We start from the raw sequence: 13,607 nt of genomic DNA, 5'->3' as shown, positions 1-13,607 counted from the left end.
TAGGCTACCCAAGAGGATCACTGTCTCTCTTTCTAGGGCTGCACTTGATACGAAGGAGTAGCACTTTTCCGGTTGACTCCTATTTCCCCCATGTTCCTTATCCTAGGAGTGATCTTTCAGGCAATTGGTTTTTCTCTTCCCTCTTCTGGGTGAAAGACTACTGGGAGGGAGGGGAAAAGTATGTTGCCCTTGTGGGACAAAGTCCTGGATTGTTTCTCATAGATATAAATTGCTCTCTATGGCAAATATGGGTCAGCTAGATGGTGCAGTGGATAGAGCTCTGGGCCTGGACTCAGGAAGACCTGAATTCAATCTGGCCTCAGCCACTTACTACCAGTGTGACTGTGTTAACCTGGTTTACTTCAGTTTCCTCATATGTAAAACGAGCTGGAAAAGGAATGTGGTCCGAAAGAGTTGGATATGACTGAAAATGCCTGAACAACATGGCAAATATGCTACCAGAGATTGAAAGGCCCAAGTGTATAGAAACATATCCTTGTGACTAATTAGGATGTGTGTGTGTGCGTGCGTGTGTGTGTGTATGTATGTATGTATTTAATCCTATCCTTTAAAACATTTTATTTAGAAAAAATAACATTGGAAAAACTTCTTGTCAGAAAATCAAAATTCACATTCTTGTAGAAATGGCAATTTGAAATAATTCAATATATATGTGTATATATGTATATATAGATACATATATGTACATATATACACACACATGTATATACATATATACGTGTGTGTGTATATATGTATATATACACACACATATATATATATGCAGTGAGAGAGAGACACACACACACAGACAGAGAGAGAGTGAGAGAGAGAGAGCAAGCTAGTGCATGATCTGGTAGATGGAGTGCTAGAGGTGGAATGAGGAATACCTGAGTTGAAATCCCAATTTTGACACATTGTAAATGGGACTATAGCAAATCACTTAATATCTATTAGTTTCAGTTTCTTTACCTGTAAAATAGAAATATTAGTCCCTCCCTCACAGGATTGCTTTGAGGCTCAAATGAATCCATGTATGTAAAGTGCTTTGTAAACTTTAGAGTGATTTGTATTTCCATTATTATGTGCTCAGCGGTGGGGTAGGTACTATGTAGGGCATAGAAATATGAGAGGTGGCTCCTGCCCTCCAAGCCTTCAGGTTGCAGGGTCACTCAATAATTAAATTTCCGCTTGTGGGTTACAGGCTGCAGGGTGTTTTCCTTCTTAAAGCTGAAGTTGAGAGTTTAGAAGAGGAAGAAAAGTAAGAAAAGTGAAAGCTCGCTATGTAACTATGCAGTGGGAAAAAAGGAAAAGTTCATGTTCTGAACTGTCTTAACCTACCAGCACGATGAAATCTTGATTAGGGTGAAGTACCATCACAAAGATATGTCTGGCAGCTTTTCTCCAACCCTGTCTTCCTACATTGACCATGGTCAGCTCTAGCTTTCTCTTTTACTCTTGACCCATCATCTCTATCCTGATTGGTTTGTCTGAAATTAATTCTCTAAGCAGTTATTGTCACAGAAACAACAGGCTGTGTGCTTTGTAATATCTATGTATTTGTGTGTATGAGATATCCAGCTTTTTTTGGAGGCAATCAGGGTTAAGTAACTTGCCTTGGGTCACATAGTATCTGAAGCCACATTTGAACTCAGGTCCTTTTGACTCCAAGGCTGTGTTCTATCCGTTGTGCCACTTAGCTGCCTCCTGTGACCTCCATTTTTGAAGGCCCTAGGTGTATAGTCTGTTATGATCTCCTTTCTTCAACTTAAGACCCTGCTGCTTTCCAGCATATGACCGTATGGTGCCTTAATGTACCTTTGTGTCCTCATATACCTGACCCAGAGTTTTGCACATATAGGATATCAATAAATGTTAATGACTGAATTGTTACTAAAGAATATTTCTTCAGCTAGTTGTCTATAGTACAAAGTAGTTAACTTTCAGAAGAGCATAGTAGAGTAATATTTTGTTGTCCTGTTTGAATTTTTAAGTGTAGGTAGAACAAAAAATTTCCATATACATACACACACATATGCACACAAATATATACACATTATAAATGTATATAATATAAAAATTATATAATTTGATGTATTTATATGGTCTATACATAGGTGCATATCTCTGTGTCTCCATCTTTCTGTATCTCTGTCTATATCCGTATCTCCCCCCCATTGCTCTCCCTATTTACCTCCCTACTTACCTTCTTATATCACTCTGCCCCCCCTGGGTTGCTTTACTATTAAACATTTAGGGATAGAAATTGGGATAAAGATAGGGACTGGCCTGGTGATTTCATTAGTAGGGAATTCTAGGTAAGAAGAACCCCTCTTCCAATGCAATTCTATAACTTCTCTGCAACTTATATAGAATTAGTTGCCTAAAGTATTGAGAAGTTACCATTAAGTGATTTTCTTGAACCAGGTCTCTATCTACTATACCATACTTATCTCTCTGCCTTCCTGGATTTGCCCTCTATAAAAAGAAACCAAAAAAACACTCTTTGAGGTGTCCATAATTTTTTGATTTGTTTTCACTACCCCCCACCATTGTTTCAGATCTTTGTCACTATTCAACTCTATTAAGCTCCTCCTACAATCTATTTATTAAAATACTCTATAAGGTGCCTAAGATAGAAAAAAATGAAACAAAACCTGTCTTCAGCAAGCATATATTCTACTTAACAACTGATTTAATGGTCTTCTTTTAAACGTATCTAGCAAAGAGAGAGACAATCACACAATAAAATAGAAATCCATTGTCTAGGCTACAGGTAGATAAGAAAAACTGAGATGTGTATAGGATTGAGTAATGTTAGGCTGAATTGAAGCCTCTTACAAATTTCAATCCTTTTCTCTGACTCCAGGCAGGTTAAAACCTCAACCATACCTTAAAGACAGATGACTAATGTTTGCTTCCAAATTCAAATAAACTGAATTCAATGGCCTCTTGAAAATATCATAGCCTTTTTTTGTTAGGAAATTCTTCTTAAAATGTAGACCATGTCTCCTCTGCTACAATAAAAAATCCATTTTTTCAGCATATCCACATTGAAACAAATGAAATAAGTGGCTTGGCATCTTCAAAAATAACAACAAAAACAAACCTTCATATATTTGGAGAATTAAACAATTAGCTTTCCCAAATCATGCACAGACATATAAGATGATAGGGAGATGATAGGGAGGAAGATAAGACATGAACAGGAATGTTTTTCTTGCATAAAGCTCTATTTGGAGCTAGCCGACTAGAAAAGATGACTTCTACAGGTTTATCTTGCAGATCCCATGGTTCAGACCTGCATGAACCAAAGTTTAAAATCTAGGTATATTTGGTTTTTGTCTAGGGATGCAATGCACCTAATGAGGGCTGCTGAAAAAATGCATTTTCTTTGAGTTTTTTACCTTTGATCAAGAAAGCTTTAATCTGTCAAAGGGGGCAGAGAGAAAACTGCCCAAATATACTTTGCCAAGCCAGGTGACCACAGTGGTGGTCATAGTATTGGAAGAAAATAGCAATATGGAAGAGCAGTAGTATACTAGAAACCATATGTAAGGAGAGAGCCAACAATAAAACCCATGACATGGGACTTCTCAGTCAGGTTTTCAAAAAGCACTTACTAAGCACTTATTATGTGCTTGGTATTGTGGTGTGTTAGAAATTTAACAAACAAACAAAAAACCATACCACAATACCTAGTCTCAAGCAGCCAGATTTTTCAAGAGAAAGACAGCTTGTAACTATCTAGTACAAACTATTGCATCTTTGATGACTCATCTTCAGGTGGTAGAAGGGTGAAGAGAAGCAACTTTTTTGACTAAGTTTCACAGTAAAACACCACCACCGTCAATGCAATATTTTGAAAATATAATAAAGATTAATTTCCTTTATAACCACAGAAAGTCACATGGAGGAGGAGGAATTTGAATTATTCTATGCAGCTCTAAAGGTCAAAAATAAGACCAATGGGGGAATTTAAAGGTGGTAGATTTCAGGCAGAGCTTTCTAACAATTAAAGCTGATTTGAAATGGAATGAGTTGTCTTTTGTAAGGCAATGAGCTCCTCATCACTTAAAGTGTCCAGTAGAGGTTGGGTATTCTCTTGCTGCATATATTGTAAAGATACATTTTGCATGGACAGAAAGTCCACAGATAATAACAATTCACCTTTTTGTAGGGCTATGTGTCTTTGCTAAATGTTTTCCCAGCATTTAACCTTATTAGCTTAAGTCATGCAAATATTATACTCCTCATTTTAAAGATGAGGAAATGGAGCCTCAGAGAGGTTAAGTGGTTTGTGGCAGTCAGAGATATGAATACAAGTTTCATCCAGTGCCATAAGCCCTGTTCTTTTATTGCTATAGCATGCTGCTTGTTTTGATGGCATCTTAGGTGCCTTCTAACTTTAAAATTCTTTGAAGGCATTACTATAAATATCACAGGAATTCAAAGGCTAGGGTGATGAATGAAATTGGAATAGTTAGAGACTTGATCCAGTTTTAAAAAGTGGGCATTCTTTGGAATGTCAGAGGATAGGAGAGGGCCAGAATAAGCATATTGAGTTTCTGAGACTAAGAAGAATTTGACTTGAGTAGTGTATGTTACAGAATAGAAGTCATAACCTCATTTGGTCTTGAACCCTCACCCTTATATATTTATTATGACTCTGAGACCAACTAAGGAGTTATGACTTGAAGGTATCAAAAAGCCTTCTAGGGAAGAGAAGGAGCATGATAACAGTCTTCAAGTTTTTTAAGGTTAAACACTGAGAGAGGCTATGACTCTAGTGCCTAATATATACTACTTAAGTTAATTTCTTCTTAGTCTCAGAAACTCAACATCCTTATTCTTATCTTTTATAATATTGTCTTATTCCGCAAAGAGCACAGTAATTGAATTGAGAACAGTAAGCTGCCTGAGGACAGCCACATGGCAGGAGCTCAATGATACACATTGAATAAATTCTGGAGGAAATGTGGGCAATTTACTCAGTGATTTGGAAGCTATGAAAGCTGTGGATATTTGGCATGACATGTACACAGGCTAGGTTTATTACCTTCATAAATTAAAGAAAGTTATTAATTATGTCATGATAATGAGAGGGAGGTCCTCCAGCATTTTAGATTGACTGTCTAGTTTTGCATGAAGGATTTTTAGGAACATGATAGATTTAAGGACTTCACAGGTCATCTAGTCCAGCCACATCATCTCAGATATAGAGAAACTAGGCCAAATGAGGGAAAGTGACTTACCCAAAGTTGTACAGATAACAAATGACAGAGCAAAGATTCCCATTCAAAATTTCTGAAACCAAATCCATGGGCAAGAGTAGCTCAGGAGGGGAAGCCATGATAAACTGAGCTCTGCAGCATTAGAAGAAGAATCCAAAGTGACAAGATGGCAGATCCATTGGAATATTGGAGTTACTGAAATTGGAGATTTATTAGGATTGTCTTACTTTTGAGGATATTATTAGGATCTGCCCCTTTAAAAATAAACTGTGTGGAGTCAAGTTGATGTCTTTTTAGTAGATGCTTTGATATTGCTGTGACTTTCATCTTTCTACAATAGACTATTATCTCGTTACAACACATAATTCAATTAACGTTAGCCTTTAGATTCTCCCTTCTTTTATTAGAATGCCCAAATTTATTTCCTTTTTATCCTGGAGTCTTCCTTTTAAATCTCATAGACATCTGTCATTAGTATCTATCTATTGAGGTTATCATTTCAGTTCAGCTAGGAACTGTTTCATTCTTATCAGTTTCCACAGTGCATCATCCCACCTCCTTTTTTCTAAACTGCATACTGTTATCAATATTCCATCCTGATATATTTTTAATCTCAGCCAAGAATATTGTATCATCTTCATTCCTGGTCAGATAAAAAGAAATGTTCCATTTGGATATGAAAATGATCCTGTAATTCAGATGACTATAGGCAGGGCCATGCTTTCAGTGTTGAAAAAAGATTTTTATCCTTAAATCAGAATTATATGAGACAAATGAGACATTATATGCTGGAGTATTTAAAGATGGCACTTTTTTACCCCTCTGCTGAAAACAGTATTTATAATATGGACTCACTATATCAACAAACTCTTGGAAATGCAGTCTTTTCTTTTATCTACCAAACAGGTGTATGAGGCATAATTAGGGAAGTTTTGATATGTGGCTCCCCACCCTCTAATTCTCATGTAGTAATTACATTGGTGGAAAATGAATTAGTGATCTCAAATGCACCCTGAAATCATAGGATGACAGATATGATGTAGACTTTACAAGTCTATTCCAAGCGCTCTCTTGATATGGGGAAACTGATGTCCCTAGAGTTAAAATGACTTTCCCATGACTATACAGCTAGTCCATAGTATAATCAGGAATGCAATCCAGGTTTCCTAGCCCAGCATTCTTCCCACTATGGTATGCTGCCTTTTAGAGAGGTAAGGTTTGTCATCAATATCATTCCATTCTTCCTTGAGCATTTACTTGTCTCCCTCCCCAGTTCTTCAACCTTCTCTGTCTGTTCCATGTTCTCATACTCTCTTCTAATTTCTTAGGTCCCTTACTCCCATACCCCATTCAGATTGGGTAGTGTTTCAATGCTCCCCAGCTTCCTTTATCTCTTCCTTCCCACCCCAAACAATTTGTCTTATACTTCATTTCTACAAGGCTCTGCTTTCTCCTGGATCACAATAATTATTAGTGGGTTCCTCATACTATCGCCAAATTAAAATACCTCATTTCTACTGGACCCTGCTCTCTGCTAGGTGACAAAAATTATTAGTGGCTTCCTCACGCCATCACTAAATTATAAAGCCTATGTCTTCCAAAGAGCATTAAGAATTGACATGAATGGTAGTAATTTTGGGCATTGTGGTAGAATTAATTGTAGCATTCCCAGGAAACCCCCATTTAAAAGCAAAATGTAACTCAGATGAGATAACTTAGTAACTTATTGGAGGGACTGAATGGTAGTGGAGTTCCCTGGGTTGGTGAGAGTTCAGAGAACACCACACTGGTAGAAAAGCATGTGGTAAGACTGATTTTACCTACTTCACCATTTTGCTTAGGATGAATTCTAACTCTTGGTCATTGGGTAGAAGAATTTTTACCCTTCACTCTCTCTTCTTACTCAGTACGTCTGCATCAGTTGGGTCAAGCTCAAACAGAAACAGGGGAATGCTGTGGATATAGTTTACCTAGATTTTAGCAAAGTATTTGATAGCCTCTCCTTCATACTATTCTGAGGGACAAAATGAAAAGATATACGTTAGGCCACAGTAGTTGGGAGAATTCAAAATTGGTTCAATGGTAAGAATCAAAAAGTAGTCACTAAGGATTTGATATCACTTAGAGGAAAGTCTCTTGTAGAGGACCTTCCACAGCCTTCCACATAATGCTATAGAAAACCAGAAATGAACATTATCTGGGTTTTATTTTATTTTTATTCAATTTGTTAAAGCTGTACTAATTGCATTTCAGTCTGGTTTCTCCACCATCAGTACCTGTTTGGGAGTTTTGTAGCTGCTTGTAGACTTCAATTTGATACCTGTGGTCCACGTACACAGGTTATCAGAAGCCAAGGCCTCTGGGATGGGAGTGATGGTGGAGGGGATTTTCTCTTGGTGAGAGAAGGAAATCCTCAGTCAGGAGCTTTAGACACGTAGTACACATAGCTGAATCTGAGGGCTGTCACCTTGTTACTGTTGGATCCACTGACTAATTTTGGTACCCTAGTCTCTACATCTGTTCAGGACTTCTACAGTCTTGGACAGATATCTTGATGGCTCAGAGGCTGCTTCTGTCAGAGAGGACTTGGGAAGAAAGTAGTCTGAGGAAAGTGTGAAGACCATGGAGAACTGATGCACAAGGAAGTGAGGCTAAGCACCCCAGACTTCCTCAAGACCTCTACCACTACATTGGCCTGTTGTTTCAGACCCTTTTTCAGTTTTTATTTGCATTTGAACAGCATTGTACACTAAATGCACAAGGCCTAGTGAATGAACTAACTTGCCTAGGATCACACAACCAGTACCAGAACTAGGTTGGGATATAGTCATTAAATCAGTCCTACATTTGATCATTGCACTCTTTCCTCTATATTTTATTACAGAACTAATGCATCTGAGAGTAAGATGGGCTTCTCAGAGGTCAAATAATCTATCCTGCACCTAAGCGAGAATCCCCTCTACAATATATCCAGAAAGTGGTCACACAGCCTCTTCTTAAAGACTCAGTGGTTTGCTGGTAAATGTTTAACAACCAGCCCTCCTGAAAAAAATAATAATGTATTCAGAACAGACTTTTAAGTTTAATCTGCCTCATTAACATTTTCTCCATGACATTTGTAAGTCTGAACAATTAACAAGACAATAAATCAAGCCCTGACTTATAGCATTTGCCAATTTTTGAGGTATAAATGCTTGCACAGAAAATTTAACTCAATTTTAACTAAAATTTAATTGGTTTGGAGAGCCAGTTCAAAGGGACTGCAGCATACCACTACCCCACTCCCAGCTTATATCATCTTTGAATCTGATAAATATTACATCTATTCCTTCATACAAGTCACCGAGGAAAGCACAAAGCCAAGCACAGGTACCTTCGGTCCTCTACAAGAGACTTTCCTCTAAGTGATATCAAATCCTTAGTGACTACTTTTTGATTCTTACCATTGAACCAATTTTGAATTCTCCCAACTACTGTGGCCTAACGTATATCTTTTCATTTTGTCCCTCAGAATAGTATGAAGGAGAGGCTATCAAATACTTTGCTAAAATCTAGGTAAACTATATCCACAGCATTCCCCTGATAGAACTTACATATCCCAATGAGTGGTGTTCTTCAAAGCACTTTTACTGGGAAACTATAAATTTATTCCAACAATGGTTGTTTGTAACTCTTCTTTAAGAATTGCCTTCAGAGTTGGTTTATGAGCCCCACTAGGAAACTACTTTCATTACTTTATTGTCACATCTTGTTTACTAAAGGAAACCAGGATTGTTGTGTCCAAATCTGTGAACTGAAGTACAAGCCTGGCACCAGGAAAATTTGTGTATTGGGCCAAATTTCTCTTTGATCATCTCAGGATTCTCCTTCTGGTCTCTCTCTCACTTTTTTCTATCTCCTCCTTTCCAAATGTCCAATGTCCCCATGACGCCCTATTTGATCAACTATTTCACACTGTAATATTAGTGCCTCCTAGGTCCCTTTACTCTAGGGGGCAATGTTTAAGTGAAAAGAAGAATGCGTTAATGATGGAATTGTTTTTTTTTTTGGATTTAAGCATCAGAAGTAGGCCAGTGGCAGGGAATATGTTTGATGGGAATCTTTCCTTCACTAACTCACAGGAAACATTCTATATCCTATAACCATTACAAATTCCTTAATTACAGATTCTGCCCCCCCCCAGCCAAATTGTATAAAATAAATTCATTAGAAAATATCACCTTTTGACTCTAAAAATTTACTGTATAAGCATTGAAAAAAGAAGGCTTTGTAGTCAGTAGGAGATACAGTGAGTACCAGTCCTGATTTTTAAATGTAATGCCCAGAAGAAATCTTTGAAATTTTATAAACAGATGGATTCTTTTTGCTTGATTCACTAATGTTTTACAATTAACTAATTAACAGGTTTATTGCCAAAATTAACAATAAAAAGTGTTCAGGAGCTTCGACCAAAGCAGTCTTTTGCAATTACATAGATACCAAAACAACTTCATGATAGTTTGAGGCTAAACATTGCTCAAACCAGAATTTCACCTGCTGTTTTCAAATAAAAGTTGACAAATAGGAAAATGAACCCTGCAGATTCCCACACTCTTTTCATATAAGAGAGTCTCTGTCTTAATTAATATTAATTACAGGTAACTCACACTAAAGTTTGAAAGCCTAAATGTCCCCAAATTGCTTTCCGGTGAGCCAAATTGCTCAGCAAACTGAGTATTGGAGGGGTATCAGGAGCCATTTTTAGATAGGGTCCATCTGCTCTCCTTCAGCTATAAGAATCTGAAATAACTCATTTAACCTTATTCCCTATCCCTTCTGAACATGAACCCTAAAATAATAATAACAACTCATATTTCTCTTGTACCATAAGGTTTACAAAATGCTTTATAGACAACCACCCTAGGAGGTGGGTAGTGCAAGTACTGTTAGTCCCATTTTGCAAATAAGGAAGTAGAAACAGTAAGACTAAGTATATGTCCCAAGGTTATGCTGCTAGTAAATTTTGATGCCAGGATCCTAAAATAGGTCTTTAGAATCCAAAACTAATGATCTTTCTGTACTATGTAGCTCTAGTCAGATCTTTCAACCCTCCTTCTCCACCCTGCCATGCTCATTCTCAAGTTTATGGTTTTGTTCACCTTCTGTCTGATCCTACACATCCTTAACAGCCTCATTTAGACACATACAACCTCCACAAAGCCTTACTGACAAAGGCTGTCCTTATCGCCCCTGTCTTTCTCTGAATTATGAGAGCAGTTATAGTCTATACTATATAACATGACATTTGCTTATGCATTATCTTTTATTGTGTTCATTTTTTTTCACATTTAATTTTTATTTTTTCTCAATTACGTGTAAAAATGCTTTAACAATCATTTAAAAAAATTTAGTTCCAAATTCTCTCCCTTTATCCCTTTCATTGCACCTCCGTGATAAGCCAAGCAATTTGATATAGATTATTCATGTGCAGTCATGCAAAACATTTGCATATTAGTCATGTTGAAAAAGAAAATGCAGACCAAAAACAGCCCAGAGTAATAAAGAAAGAAAAAAAATATGTTTCAATTTGCATTAAGACTCCATTAGTTCTTTTTCCTGGACAAGGAAAATATTTTTCATCATAAGTCCTTCTGAACTGTCTAGGATCATTGTATTGCTGAGAATAGCAAAGTCATTCACAGTTGATCATCATACAATATTGCTGTTATTGTGTATGTTGTTCTCTGGATTCTGATCATTTCACTTTGCATCAGTTCATGAAAGTCTTCCCAGGTTTTGCTAAAAGCATCCTGGTTACAATTTCTTATAGCACAATAGTGTTGCATTACAATCAAGTAATATAACTTGTTCAGCCATTTCCCAATTGATGGGTATCCCCTCAATTTCCAGTTCTTTGCTACCATGAAAAAAGTACTGCTCTAAATATTTTTGTGCACATGAGTTCTTTTCCTTTTTCTTTGACCTCTTTGGGGTATCAACCTAATAGTGGTATTTCTGGGTCAAAGATTATACATAGTTTTATAGCCTTTTGAGCATAGTTCCGATCAATTCACAACTTCACCAACAGTTCATTAGTGTCCCAATTTTTCCGTATTCCCCCCAACAGTTGTCATTTTCCTTTTCTGTCACATTAGCCAATCTTATAGGTGTGAGGTGGTACTTCAGAGTTGTTTTAATTTTCATTTTTCTAATCAATAGTGATTTAGAACATTTTGTTCATATGACTATAGAAAACTTTATTTCTTTGTCTGAAAACTGTCTTTTTCTATCCTTTGACCATTTATCAATTGAAGAATAACTCATATTTTTATAATTTTGACTCAGTACTTTACATATTTGAGAAATGTGGTTTTTATCAGAGAAACTTGCTGTGAATTCCCCTCTCCCCAGTTTCCTGCTTTCTTTCTAATCTTGGCTGCATTGATTTTTTTATGAAAAAGCCTTAATTTAATGTAATAAAAGCGATCAATTTTACATCCTGTACTACTCTTTATCTCTTATTTGGTCATAATTTCTTCCCTTTTCCATAAATCTAACAAGTAAAATAGTCCATGTTCCCATAATTTGTTTTCTGGTATCACCTGTTATGTCAAAATCATGTATTCCTTTTGACCTTATGATGTTGGGCTATACCTAATTTCTGCCAAACTATCCTTCAGTTTCTCCAGCAATTTTTGTCAAACAGTAATTTTTTTTCCTAAAAATCTTTGGTTTTGTCAAGCACTAGGTTACTATGGTCATTCATTATTTATTGTGTATTGTCTATCTAATCTATTTCATTGATCCACTACTCTGTTTTTTAGCCAGTTACAGCTTGTTTTGCTGATCACCACTTTGTAATATATTTTGAGATCTGGTGCAGGTAAGCCTCCTTCCTTCATGTTTTTTAAAAGTGATTCCCTTGATATTTTTGACATTTTGCTTTTCCAGATCAATTTTGATATTATTTTTTCTGGTTCTATAAATTAATTTTTTTGTAATATGATTGCTACAGCATAGAAAAAATAAATTAATTTAGTAGAATTGTAATTTTAATTGTATTTGACTCAGCCTATTCATGAATAATTAGTACTTCTCCAGTTGTTTAGATGCAACTTTATGTGAAAAATATTTCATAATTGTATCTTATAGTTCCTGGATTTGTCTTGGCAGATAGACTATCAAGTATTTTATATTGCCTACAGTTATTTTAAATGAGATTTTTCTTTCTATTTCTTTTTGCTGAATTTTTTTGTAGTATGTAGAAATACTGATAATTTATGTGGGTTTATTTTATATACTGTAATTTTGCTAAGGTTGTTAATAATTTGAGCCAGTTTTTAGTTGATTCTCTAGGATTCTTTAAGTATACCATCATATCATCTGCAAAGAGTGATAGTTTTGTTTCCTCATTGCCTATTCTAATTCCTTCAATTTCTTTTTTTATCTTATTGCTATGGTTAGCATTTCTAGAACAATATCGAGTAAGAGTAGTGATAATGGGCATCTTTATTCTTATTGGAAAGGTTTTTAGCTTATCCCTATTGCAGGTATTGCTTGCTCTTGGTTTTAAATAGATACTACTTACCATTTTAAGGAAACCTCAATTTTTATGCTTTCTTGCAGTTTTAATAGGAATGAGTGTTGTATTTTGTTTAAAAAAAAGCTTTTTCTGCATCTATTGAGACAATTATAAGATTTCTGTTGGTTTTGTTATTGATAGGGTCAATTATGCTGATAGTTTTACTAATATTGAACCGACCTTGCATTCCTGGCACAAATCCCATCTGGTCATAGTGTATTAACCTGGTAATAAATTGCTATAATCTCTTTCCAATATTTTATTTAAAATTTTTACATCAATATTCATTAGAGAAATTGGTCTATAATTTTCTTTTTCTGTTTTGGCCCTTTCTGGTTTAGGTATCAGCATCATATTTATGTCATAAAAGGAATTTGATCGAGCTCCTTATTCACCTATTTTTCCAAGTAATTTTGGAATTAATTGTTCTTTAAATGTTTGGTAGAATTCATTTATAAATCCATCTGGTCCTGGAGATATTTTCTTAGTGAGTTCATTGATAACTTGTTCAATTTCCTTTTTTTCTAAAATGGGGCTATTTAAGTTTTTTATTTACTCTTTGGTGAATCTGGGCAATTTACATTTTTGTAAATGTTCATCCATTTCATATAGATTGTCAGATTTATTGGCATAGAGTATGACAAAATAGCTCCTAACTATTGCTTTAAATTCCTTTTCATTGGTGGTGAATTCATTCTTTTCATTTTTGATACTAGTAATTGGGTTTTTTCTTTCTTTTTTTTAAATCAAATTAACCAAAGGTTCATCTATTTTATTGGTTTTTAAAAATAAAATCAGCTCTCAGTTTTATT

Source organism: Trichosurus vulpecula, chromosome 6 (genome assembly GCF_011100635.1).
Source record: "Trichosurus vulpecula isolate mTriVul1 chromosome 6, mTriVul1.pri, whole genome shotgun sequence".
In the NCBI taxonomy this organism is placed as follows: Eukaryota; Metazoa; Chordata; class Mammalia; order Diprotodontia; family Phalangeridae; genus Trichosurus; species Trichosurus vulpecula.
Note: the sequence above shows the minus strand (reverse complement) of the source record.